The sequence below is a fragment of the Electrona antarctica genome, assembly GCF_951216825.1.
Source record: "Electrona antarctica genome assembly, chromosome: 6".
Lineage (NCBI taxonomy): Eukaryota > Metazoa > Chordata > Actinopteri > Myctophiformes > Myctophidae > Electrona > Electrona antarctica.
This window is the reverse complement of record NC_136811.1, coordinates 53,492,015-53,504,053: the sequence shown is the minus strand read 5'-3', so window position 1 is coordinate 53,504,053 and position 12,039 is coordinate 53,492,015. Positions and strand designations below refer to the sequence as shown.

The window sequence follows — 12,039 nt, the reverse complement described above, 5'->3', positions numbered from 1 at the left end:
TGATCAGTGTGGGAAACACTTATCTGATTCGTCCAGCCTTCAAAAACACAAGAGAATCCACACCGGAGAGAAACCTTATGGATGTGATCAGTGTGGGAAACACTTCTCTCGAATGTCAAACCTTCAAACACACAAGAGAATCCACACTGGGGAGAAGCCATATGGATGTGATCAGTGTGGACAACACTTCTCTGATTCTTCCAGCCTTCAAAAACACAAGAGAATCCACACTAGGGAAAAACCCTATGGATGTGATCAGTGTGGGAACCACTTCTCTCGCATGGACAGCCTTAAAACACACCAGATAATTCACACTGGAGAAAAACCCTATGGATGTGATCAGTGTGGACAACACTTCTCTCACATTAGCAACCTTCAAACACACCAGAGAATTCACACTGGAGAAAAACCCTATGGATGTGATCAGTGTGGACAACACTTCTCTCACATGGTCAGCCTTAAAACACACCAGTTAATCCACACTGGAGAGAAACCCTATGGATGTGATCAGTGTGGGAAACACTTCTCTCAAATGTCAAACCTTCAACAACACAAGAGAATCCACACTGGAGAGAAACCCTATGGATGTGATCAGTGTGGGAAACACTTCTCTCAAATGTCAGACCTTAAAAAACACAAGATAATCCACACTGGAGAGACACCCTATGGATGTGATCAGTGTGGAAAGCACTTCAATGACATTAGCTATCTTAAAACACACCAGAGAATTCACACTGGAGAGAAACCCTATGGATGTGATCAGTGTGGGAAACACTTCTCTCAAATGTCAAACCTTAAAACACACCAGATAATTCACACTGGAGAGAAACCCTATGGATGTGATCAGTGTGGGCAACACTTCTCTGATTCGTCCAGCCTTCAAAAACACAAGAGAATCCACACTGGAGAGAAACCCTATGGATGTGATCAGTGTGGACAACACTTCTCTCAAATGAACAGCCTTAAAACACACAAGAGAATTCACACTGGAGAAAAACCCTATGGATGTGATCAGTGTGGAAAACACTTCTCTCAAATGTCAAACCTTAAAACACACCAGAGAATTCACACTGGAGAGAGAGCCTATGGATGTGATCAGTGTGGACAACACTTCTCTCACAAGACCAACCTTAAAACACACCAGATAATTCATACTGGAGAGAAACCTAAGTAATGTGTCTATCATGATGATCCATATGGTATTTTAAAGCAATTGTGTATTAAGATTTATTATTGTTTTAAACACATTACATGTATATGAGCATGCTGATTTTAGATTAAGAGGATGGCGATGAAACAAATGTTTCCAGATGATGATGATTAATTGCAAGTAAACTTAACATGTTGTTTGAATGAACTCTTATTTTTAGTAGCATCAGAGAGTCTCTTTGGCAACTCAGAGGAGCTGATTTTAGAGATTTCAGAGAGGATGAATCCAACAAAAGTTAGTCAGCTGGTGTTCCTAAATGCACACACGCAGTGAAATGGAATTCATTTAGACTCTTCTTTATCCAATTAAGGACGGGAACCCCTTTTGTAACTATAACAGGACGGGAACCCCTTTTGGGGTAGTTGTTGCTATGTACAGTATATAGCAACATTGTGTCATTTTTGAATAAATATGTTAAGGTTTTCAGAAAACCTATGTCAGGATGTAAAAGGCATTTTTTTATTTTGTACATGTCCTTATCGTTTAGCCTACATAAAATAATTCAGTGCAACCTTTTTTTTGTGCACATTTATTTTATATTTGTCCTTATTTAGGCTATTATTAGATGCATTTTTGTTGTTTTTTATAGGCTTCATGTTTTGCTTTTTGAAGTTACAATCATACTACATGCTAGTTACATATATACTAATCATAATGTTATTTTCACAGTTTTGCGTGTATAAACGTCTACTTTTGGACATAGCATTGAGATCACCGAATCTTTGGTTGTACTTGGACTGTAATTGATGCATTGTATTATTTCTTGTTTTTACTTACCCAAAATAAAAAACTATTAACCTGACACATGTTATTTATTGCTGTTATTGCTACATTTATTGCAATTCAATGTAACTTAGATATACTGTATGTAGCTTTGATGCCAGGGAACCAAACAAAAAATGTGTGTGTCACAAATCACACAAGTGTGATTTATTTCCCAATTTCTTGTTGGCTGTGGTTTCTTTTTTGAGACCAACGCCTGGCTTTGTGGGTTCCGCTCGTACTATAGACGAATAACAGTTTAAGTCCACACTAATTATCCATAATGTATAAATGATGGATAAGGGGTCAGGAGGGGTCAGAATAAAATGTGGACTTAAACTGTTATTCGTCTATAGTAGTCTATAGTCATCATAAAAACAATGAAACATATTAATCAAGGTCAAGGTAAACTTTATTGTCCACAAGGGAAATTTGTCTTGGGCTTTCACCCCAGCTATAGCCACACATAAAACATCAATGACAAACAAAAATACATTACAGAGGAGACACAACATTACACAATTGCACACATGATGTGGATAATCTAGCCTTACACAGTTACTGCTGTTTCAGAGCCTTGTTCAACATTTTAGTTGATGCTGGTACACGATTTTTTAAATATGATGTACTTCCACTTTGGTTCTTTGTATCTTCTCCCAGAGGGCAGAAGTACAAACTTGCCGTTTAAAACATGGGTAACATCACTGATTTATTTTGCCTGTTTTAGTGTAGCCTTCTCATAAATAGCCTGCAGAGAGGGGAGTTGTCTTTCCCCTATGATCTTCCCTGCAGTCTGCACCAATCTGAACAATTTGGAGAGATTACCGAACCAAACTGTGATGCCAAACCTGACCAGGCTTTCCAAGACTGCTCGATAGAACACTAACATCAGCTCAAATCACATTGCACGACATTGGGGTGAGAGACATCATACCACACTGGATTTGTTGAATAAAACATACACGTATATGTTTGGTCACATTGTGGATGGATAATGACAACTTTGTTGAAAGTAATTTCTGTCTGTCTGCCTGCCTGTCTGTCTCTAGAACAATTGAAATATACCAACAAGAAGCATCTACTGAATTTAAAGGACAAGTCAGTGTTAGAGTGGTAATTGTGGCTAAAGATATGTAACCTCACAGAACCAAGACAACTCCAAGGGGATGCACCTTTGAGTTATAGACAAGTATACTGTATAATATAGGTTTAGTCAGAAACATGATTAAAAAAGGTCAGACATATAACATTTGTATTCACAGTTAAAAATGGAACAGCTAACATAAATGGTCAAAGAATAAAACTTTACTTTAGTTAGATTTTGTAGTGAATATGTTATTTGGTTAACTGTGACCAAACACAAGAAGAGAATGCTTGGTCAAGGTCATTATAGTAGGAATATGGTTGTCCATTTTATCTGACCAGACGAATGCTAACAATGCACCTCGTTGTTCATGGGTGAATATAAATACATTTTAAATATACAGTATAATTGTGTACATTTGTGAGAGAACTGAGAAGAAAAAGATTTGACTTCTCCGGTGTATTTTAGGGACACTGCATCCATGTGTCCTTGTGACTAAAGGTCATGTTTACCTCAGTACCTGTTTTGAATTATAAAATAATTAATGGAGCTCATTGAAGAGTCTCCTCACATAGTGCAGCAAGCTGTTGTTCCTCCATAGAACACCAGCTTCTATTGTTCTGAAGGAATGAGCAGCACTCAGGTGTGGAATTCCTTCCAATAGGGTTGTGATTGTGTTTCATTTCAAGGCCTTTCGAATGTAAATGGCGAAGAAACCCATTCTTTCACTAGCAGATTAAAATGCACATAGGTTAAACGATATTCAACGCTATTCAAAGTAATTTCACTCACATTTGCAGTGTTGCACATTCGTTCACAACAATAGAAGCTTCTGTCTGTCTCTCTGCTTTGGTGCCTGTCTGTCTGTCTGTCTGTCTGTCTGTCTGTCTGTCTGTCTGTCTGTCTGTCTGTCTGTCTGTCTGTCTGTCTGTCTGTCTGTCTGTCTGTCTGTTGACACCATGGTCCAGGAGATGGCTACCAGGTTCCACAACATCCACAATCATCTGCTCCGTGAGGCAGCAGCGTTGGACCCCAGGTTCAATAAGTTCTTCCAGCATCAGGACGAGGAGGCCGATCGGACCTATCAACACCTCAGCCGCGCTGCAGCCGAGGTCCCATGCCTCCATCATCAGCAGGCTACAGCAGAAGAGGGAGAAGCACGAGAAGAGAACCCTACACGGAGATGTTGGAAGAATTTAGTGCTTTGACGTATTCCAACCCAACGACTGATGCCATGTCCGAGGTCAGTGCATTCGTGGAGGAGGAGACTTACTTGGACATACAGTCAGACCCACTGGCGTGGTGGAAGGCTCGGTGCCGGGCCTATCCCAGACTGTGCACGCTCATGAAGAAGAGGCTCTGCATTGTGGCCACGTCGGTTCCATCAGAGAGTCTCTTTGGCAACTCAGAGGAGCTGATTTTAGAGATTTCAGAGAGATTGGATCGGATGAATCCAAGAAAAGTCAGTCAGCTTGTGTTCCTAAATGCACACACGCAGTTAAATTGATTTTTTTAGACTGTTCTTTATCCAATTCAGGACAGTAACCCCTTTTGTAACTATACCTTGCAGGATGGGAACCCCTTTTGGGGTAGTTGTTGCTATGTACAGTATATAGCAACATTTTTGTCATTTTTAATACATACTTGAAGGTTTTCAGAAAACCTGTCAGGATTTAAAAGGCATTTTTAGAATTGGCCTCAGTCCTAAATGGGTTATTTTGTACATGTCCTTATCGTTTAGCCTACATAAAATAATTCAGTGCAACCTTTTTTGTGCAATTTTTTTTTTATTTGTCCTTATTTAGGCTATTATTAGATGCATTTTTGTTGTTTTTTATATGCTTCATGTTTTGCTTTTTGAAGTTACAATCATACTACATGCTAGTTACATATATACTAATCATAATGTTATTTTCACAGTTTTTAGTGTATAAACGTCTCCTTTTGGACATTGAGATCACCGAATATTTGGTTGTACTTGGACTGTAATTGATGCATTGTATTATTTCTTGTTTTTACTTACCCACAATAAAAAACTATTAACCTGACACGTGTTATTTATTGCTGTTATTGCTACATTTATTGCAATTCAATGTAACTTAGATATACTGTATGTAGCTTTGATGCCAGGGTTCCAAAACAAAAAAAGTGTGATTTCTTTCCCCATTTCTTGTTCATTGCTTTGTGTGTTCCGCTCGTACTATAGACGAATAACAGTTTAAGTCCACACTAATTATCCATAATGTATAAATGATGGATAAGGGGTCAGGACAACGAGGCCTTTCCGTGGAGGGGTCAGAATAAAATTTGGACTTAAACTATTATAGTACTCAAATAGTCACCATAAAAACAATTAAACATATTAATTAAGGTCAAGTTCAAGGTAAACTTTATTGTCCACAAGGGAAATTTGTCTTGGGCTTTCACCCCAGCTACAGCCACACATAAAACATCAATGACAAAACAAAAATACATAGGAGACACAACAGTACACAATTGCACACATGATGTGGATAATCTAGCCATACAGTTACTGCCGTTTCAGAGCCTCGTTCAACATCTTAGTTGATGCTGGTACACGATTTTTTAAATATGATGTACTTCCACTTTGGTTCTTTATCTTCTCCCAGAGGGCAGAAGTACAAACTTGCCATTTAAAACATGGGTAACATCACTGACAATTATTTGTAGCCTGTTTTAGTGTAGCCTTCTCATAAATAGCCTGCAGAGAGGGGAGTTGTCTTACCCCTATGATCTTCCCTGCAGTCTGCACCAATCTGAACAATTTGGAGAGATTACCGAACCAAACTGTGATGCCAAACCTGACCAGGCTTTCCAAGACTGCTCGACACTAACATACATTTTTGGTCAACACCATGAACCCTGAGAGTGAGACGTTGAAGAAAGTGCAGTCTTTGCTGTAATTTACTACAGAGGCTGTCAACATGTGTATTCCAAGTTAGTGAGTTGTCAATACAGATACCCAAGTATTTATATGAGGAGACCTGTGAGATGGTCGAGTCATGAATGACCACATGCCTGTGATCACCAATACTCTTGGGGTCAAACACCATCTCCTGTTTCTTCTTAATGTTAAGAATAAGGTGGTTGTCATCACACCACTTTACAAAGCTCTGTAGGCTTAAAAGTAGTTAGCTAAATCACTATACTTGTCCAGAAGGGCTAAGATGGCAGTATCATCCGAGAATTTAATGATGTAATTGTTCGGGTTGCCACTTCTACACTAATTTGTATACAGAGTAAAAAGGACAGGTGAGCTAACGCAGCCCTGAGGTGCTCCAGTACTCAGGGTTCTGCGCTCTGACATAATGCCATTCGCTGACGCTTTGTGTATGTTTAGTTAAAATGAATAGTACCATCTAATAATAAGAGGATGGACATTAAGGTCCCTCAACTGCTTTATTAAGAGATGTGGCTGTATTGTGCTAAATGCTGAGCTGAAATCTACAAGAAGAAGGCGTGCATAGGCTTTGTTATTGTCCAAGTGTTTCAAAAGAAAATAGTCCAAGGCCAAGACTGCGTCCTCTATACCCCTGTTAGTCCTTTAAGCAAACTAAAAATCATCCAATGAACAGCCTACCACTGTCTTCAGCAGACTGATAATGATTTTCTCAAAACACTTCATGACTACTGAAGTCAAAGCGACTGGGCGGTAATCATTATTTTCCTTGCAGCCTGCCTTTTTGGGAACAGAAATTATAATGGAGTCTTTCCAGATGGACGGAACAGTACATGAGTCCAGTGTTTTTTGGCACCAAGCCTCCGCTAGCTTCTGACTGCATGCATGCAGCAGCCGGCCACATATCCCGTCTGGACCTGAAGCCTTCCGGGGACATGTGTGCGAAAACATTCTCTGGACTTCACGTTGATCCACAGTAATTCCCAGATCACTGTGTATGGATACAGACTCTAAGGGCAGCATTTTGTTCATGCAAGAAGTCAGCTGTTTCAAACCTTGCATAAAAGTTGTTTAATTCGTTGGCCATTTCCTTTTCCTTTGAAACACAAAGGCCCTTCTTAGCTGGAGCCATATTAGTCATGGCCTTCATAGATTCCCACATTTTTTTTATTAGAAGAGGAGCAGTAGACCTCGAACTTCTCCTTCTCCTTCTGTTTAGCCTCCCTTATTTTATGGTTAATCTCCTTCTGAATATTCTTCATAGTTACAAGATCCCCGCTCTTGAATGCCCTTTGTTTCTCAACTATGCATTCTTTAATTTCCCTTGAAATGAATTTGGGTTTATTATTGGGGTAAATAGCTATAGTCTTTTTAGTCAACACATTATATTTACAGAATTTAATATAGGCCTACTCTGTTCATAGTATCTGTAGTCTCCTCCAGGTCTAAGCTATGGAAGAGGCTCCAGTCAGTGCAACAAAAACCTTTCAACCCTTCAACGTTTCGATGCCATCGTTGTTCCACACATAAATAGTTTTAACCTGTGGTTTACTGCTCTTAAGCAGTGACTTATATGTGGGAATTAAATTAACAACATTATGATCTGCATTGGCCAAGGGAGGTTTAGCCTTGGCTGTATAGGCGTTCTTAATATTGCCATAGCATTTATCTAAGATGTTATTACCCTACCTGATGTTATTAAGGTACAGCAATTGCAGTACAGATAATATAGGACATGGCAAAATAAGGACAGTATACATGGCATTGAAGATTAAGGTATACACACACACATAGTTCAAACATAAGTATAAAATCACACCTGTGTGAAGCGAGTACTTTTACTTCTACTCCACTATATCTCAGAGGCAAATAGGCCTATTGTACTTTTACTCCACTACATTTATTTGATAACTTTTGATACTAGTTACATGATGATAATTATTACAAAACATATACATGTATCACTTCAGCCCTATATACATTTTGTCCATTTGAAAATAGAAAAGTACATAAAGTTAAATGTCCTTGTTCAATTGTGCTATTGATGGAGACTGGAGTCCACATGTTCCTTTTAGTAATAACATGGTTACAAAACAAATTTTTTATATTAGACAGCCTTATTTCTTTCCCCCCTATTAGAGGTAGTGATTGTTCTCTTTAGAATAGAATAAAATAGACTTTTATTTGTCATTGCACACCAAGCATACACTGAGCATACAACGAAATTCCAAGGCAGCTCCCACATAACCGTAGTACATAAACACATAACATAACACGTAACATACAACACAAAGTAAAGTGCATGGTGATATTTTAAAGTGCATGATGGATGAAAAAGGGAACCAATGAATTATCTTTGGTGACATTTAACTGCATTATGAGATTCCACTTTTGATCATCCAGGATGCAAATGCAGAACCAGCCCATCGACACCTAAGATGTATTGAAATGCAAAGTCTGACCAGGTCTAAGTCGCCAGTAGGAGTCCCAATGGAGAGTGTTTTGGAAGAAAATTAGTTCTTTTTGTTATGAACTATACTACTTTAAGGTTTTTAAGGTTTATTTTAATGTACCACATATCTGGAACAAAGTCTCAGAAAACAGCAGGTAGGCCTATGCTGCCACTCATATTTATTTTAAATCACAATTAAATATTGTTTCCCACTGCCGTTGATTATTTCCACTTTCTTTCTCATCTGCAATTGTTTTTGTTATATTTAAAATGTAACTTATGTTATGTTTATATTGAATTGCCTTGTTGAAATTTACTATCTGTAATCAGTGGGACTGAGAACCAATACGTTTCATAGCACCACCCCCACAGCTCAGCATATAGGGTAGCTGGCCAGGCATAGAGAATAGGCGGTGTTTTAACCAGGTTGTTTCCTGTTCCAGTCAGGCTGTTGGGTGGCGTTTTGTTTGTGCTCGTAGCATCGAGGTAAGCTCTTGGTTTTACTAATATAGGGTTACCTGTCTCTAGGTTGATTTATGTCAACAACCTCCAGTTTATTTATGCTTTATTCTTTTTCTTCGTCAGAAACTGTGGAGCTCTGATCTAGTAGACAGCCCTGTCAGCGTGTGTGTGTGTGTGTGTACACAGTTCAGAGAAACCAAGGTAGGCTTGCCTCATACTGCAACAGCACAAACGAGCCTTTAAATTGTCTCCCAGTTATTTATGCAAATGCTTGTCTCGTTGTTAGACGCAGCGGCGAACAAGAGCCGGCTAATGTGTGCGTCCGTGTGTGTGTTTGTGTACACACCAGAGTCTTGATGTAGGCTTCCGTCCGTATTGTGACAGCATAAAAGTTTGTGTTTGATGAATGACGTGAGTCCTCATGATACGTTTGTTACACAGACGGTGTTTCTACCCAGTAATACACTGACAAGAGCCTGGCTAACGTGGTGTCCGTTGTGCATGTGTGTGCATGTGTGTGTGTGTGTGTGTGTGTGCGTGTGCGTGTGCGTGTGTGCGTGTGCGTGTGCGTGTGCGTGTGCGTGTGTGTGTGTGTGTGTGTGTGTGTGTGTGTGTGTGTGTGTGTGTGTAAGCCTACACACCAGAGTTTAGAGGTAGGCTTGCGTCCATACTGCGACAGCATAGCAGTCTTTGCTACAAGTCAAATGCAAGTCCTCATGACATGTTTATATTACACAGACGGTGTCCCGACCGAGCAAACACTGACTGTTTTACCAACAACCTGGATGCCCTGATCACCTTAACAGGATTGGACCTCATACTGTGAACCGCTGTTCCTTTTTATCTTTTTTGTTTTGAATTCAAGCTATGCTGCTATAGTTTTTATATTTGTTTTGTACTAGATCACGCCCAAGTGGTGTTTTATAATGGTCCTCACTTTTACTGCTCTAACCAAAGTGTTAACTAGTTAACCGCCAAAGACGGATATATTGGTTTAAGGATTATATTGCAGAGTTGCACTCAAGGACTACTGTCCCTGCATCCTAGTGCAATTGATTCAAATCCCTTTTATCTGTGTAGTGGAAGACTTGATAACCTTTTATTGGTAACTCTGTGAATAGTGAATATATGTTTTAAAGGAAATGTCAATACAAAGTTATATTCCCATGAAGCAACCGACAATTATTGTTCACTCAACTGAACACTTACCTTCATATGTATTCCGGGTCTCCCACCCTGTAATTGGGAGTGGCGTAGTATCACTGTGACATTAGGAGTACGTAGCGACTCCATCTGGTGACATATCAAATAATTATGATATTAAATAATCACGTTTCATTATTTTATTTTAGATGTATGCTCACTCCTGCTTTGAATGTAGTCAAGTTATCAGACTAATAGGATGTACGTATGTCCATACATCAATGTATCATAATTTGGATATAGTTAGATTCATTAAACATGAATTGTACAAAAATCTCACAGTTAGCAGTTAATCTCTAGAATGTTGCATAGAACATGACCTGGGGGAGGAGCTAGAGAGGGGTGGTGCTAGGGCTGCACGATTAATCGAATTTTAATCGAAATCGCGATTTTTGGATTTGGACGATGTCAAAAAAAGAAAATCGAAAATCGTTTTTCCCTTTTAACTAGGGCATTTACGGTAAATCTCTCTCGCACTCGCCTGCAGGCTGCCGGGCTGCCGTAGTTACTTCCTCCTCCCACTGCCGCGCAGAGAGAAAAGCTGAAAGCAGCGTTAGCATGTCTGCCACGGGGAGCGATAGGAACGAGGATTTAGTTGCTAAAATAGGCAAGACAATGTCTGTCGTTTGGAAACTACTCGTTGTAAACGTTGTCAAAAGGGGATTCACACGCGCTTTGCACACGCAGCTCTACTTGTATTTGTTTTCCGGGTGCTGGAGCAGGTTGGTTGGGACGCTCGTGTTGTTGCCGTCTCTCACAGACACCAACTTTTTACGGGGACAGGTTTTAGTTCCGACATAGTGGAGGGTCGGTCCCTGTGGGAGACGGCAACACGAGTGGCTTGTTCCAGTGCCTGGAGAATGGACAGGCATAGCGGCGAGTAGCTCTGGTCCATAGCCCTAATGCTAATTCTACCCTAGCATTAGGGCTATGGACCAGAGCTAAGCAGCGAGTGGGTGCTGCTGGAGAACATGAAGCTTTAATATCAATAACGTGTCCCGAACTACTGTCCCTTATTATCGTAAAGTTGGGTAGTGTACATTGTTTATTTTGCATCGAGGAGCCAATAGCAATTCAGTATTTTAGCTGTGACGTGAGCGCGAGCACGTGAGATACTTCCGGGTCCTACTTTTGTGTCCCCATATACGCTTTTGTGTCCCCATAGAGTTATACTGTGACGCTCCGTCGGACTAAATCTGAGACGAAAACAACCATGAAAGTCTCATTTTACCGCTTTCCTCGCAACAACAAAGCTGCGCTGCTCTCCCAAATCTGGCTGTGACAGGCCGTCTGCCCCACACGGAATAATATCGCCATTTTATTTAATTGTGTCAACTAAATCCTCATTAATGCAAACTAGATTCAACATACTCAAGCCTGCAAACATTATAAATATGCCCCCGAAATATTTTACTGAGCAAATGGACTGTTACCACCTTCAATAATAATGATAATAATAGTCTTTATTGTCTCCACATCATATATTTTTTTTGTCATGGAAACTTGTACAAAACATTAATAATCATTGTAAAAAGATTCACGCGTTTAGATATTCTATTGACAATGAGATGCGGACGGGAGCTGGTGCCACTTGGACCCGGACGTAACGTAGCACTACAAAATGACGTCGGACTTAAATACTGAATGTGTGTCTGACTCTGTTGAGTGTTGACTGTGTACGTCGCCTCGGCTAAAAACAAAGGGGAAGACTGTCTTATGTTTCGCCGTACGACCTGTTGCATCAGCGTGCTAAAAAATAGCTGATCTGCAAGCTCACGACGTGTCGCCTCCACAACACGCTGTGAGCTAGTAGATCGGCTATTTTCAGCATGCGTAAAAATGGAGGATGAGACGTTCAGAAACGTTTGCCTTCAGTTCACAGTACAAGTACAAGCATCAGCTGTCACAAGTTGAAAAGAGATGTGGCATCATTATTTTTCACATGG

General features: G+C 39.9%; 1 long non-coding RNA gene across 1 annotated transcript; it reads left to right on the top strand.

Annotated features, from left to right (window-relative positions):
* The first annotated feature begins 8,844 nt into the window (after positions 1-8,844).
* Positions 8,845-9,240, top strand: LOC306924423. Its single transcript, XR_013790159.1, has 3 exons — positions 8,845-8,914; positions 9,014-9,091; positions 9,177-9,240. It is a non-coding gene; the product is annotated as an uncharacterized lncRNA (long non-coding RNA).
* Positions 9,241-12,039: the final 2,799 nt, after the last annotated feature.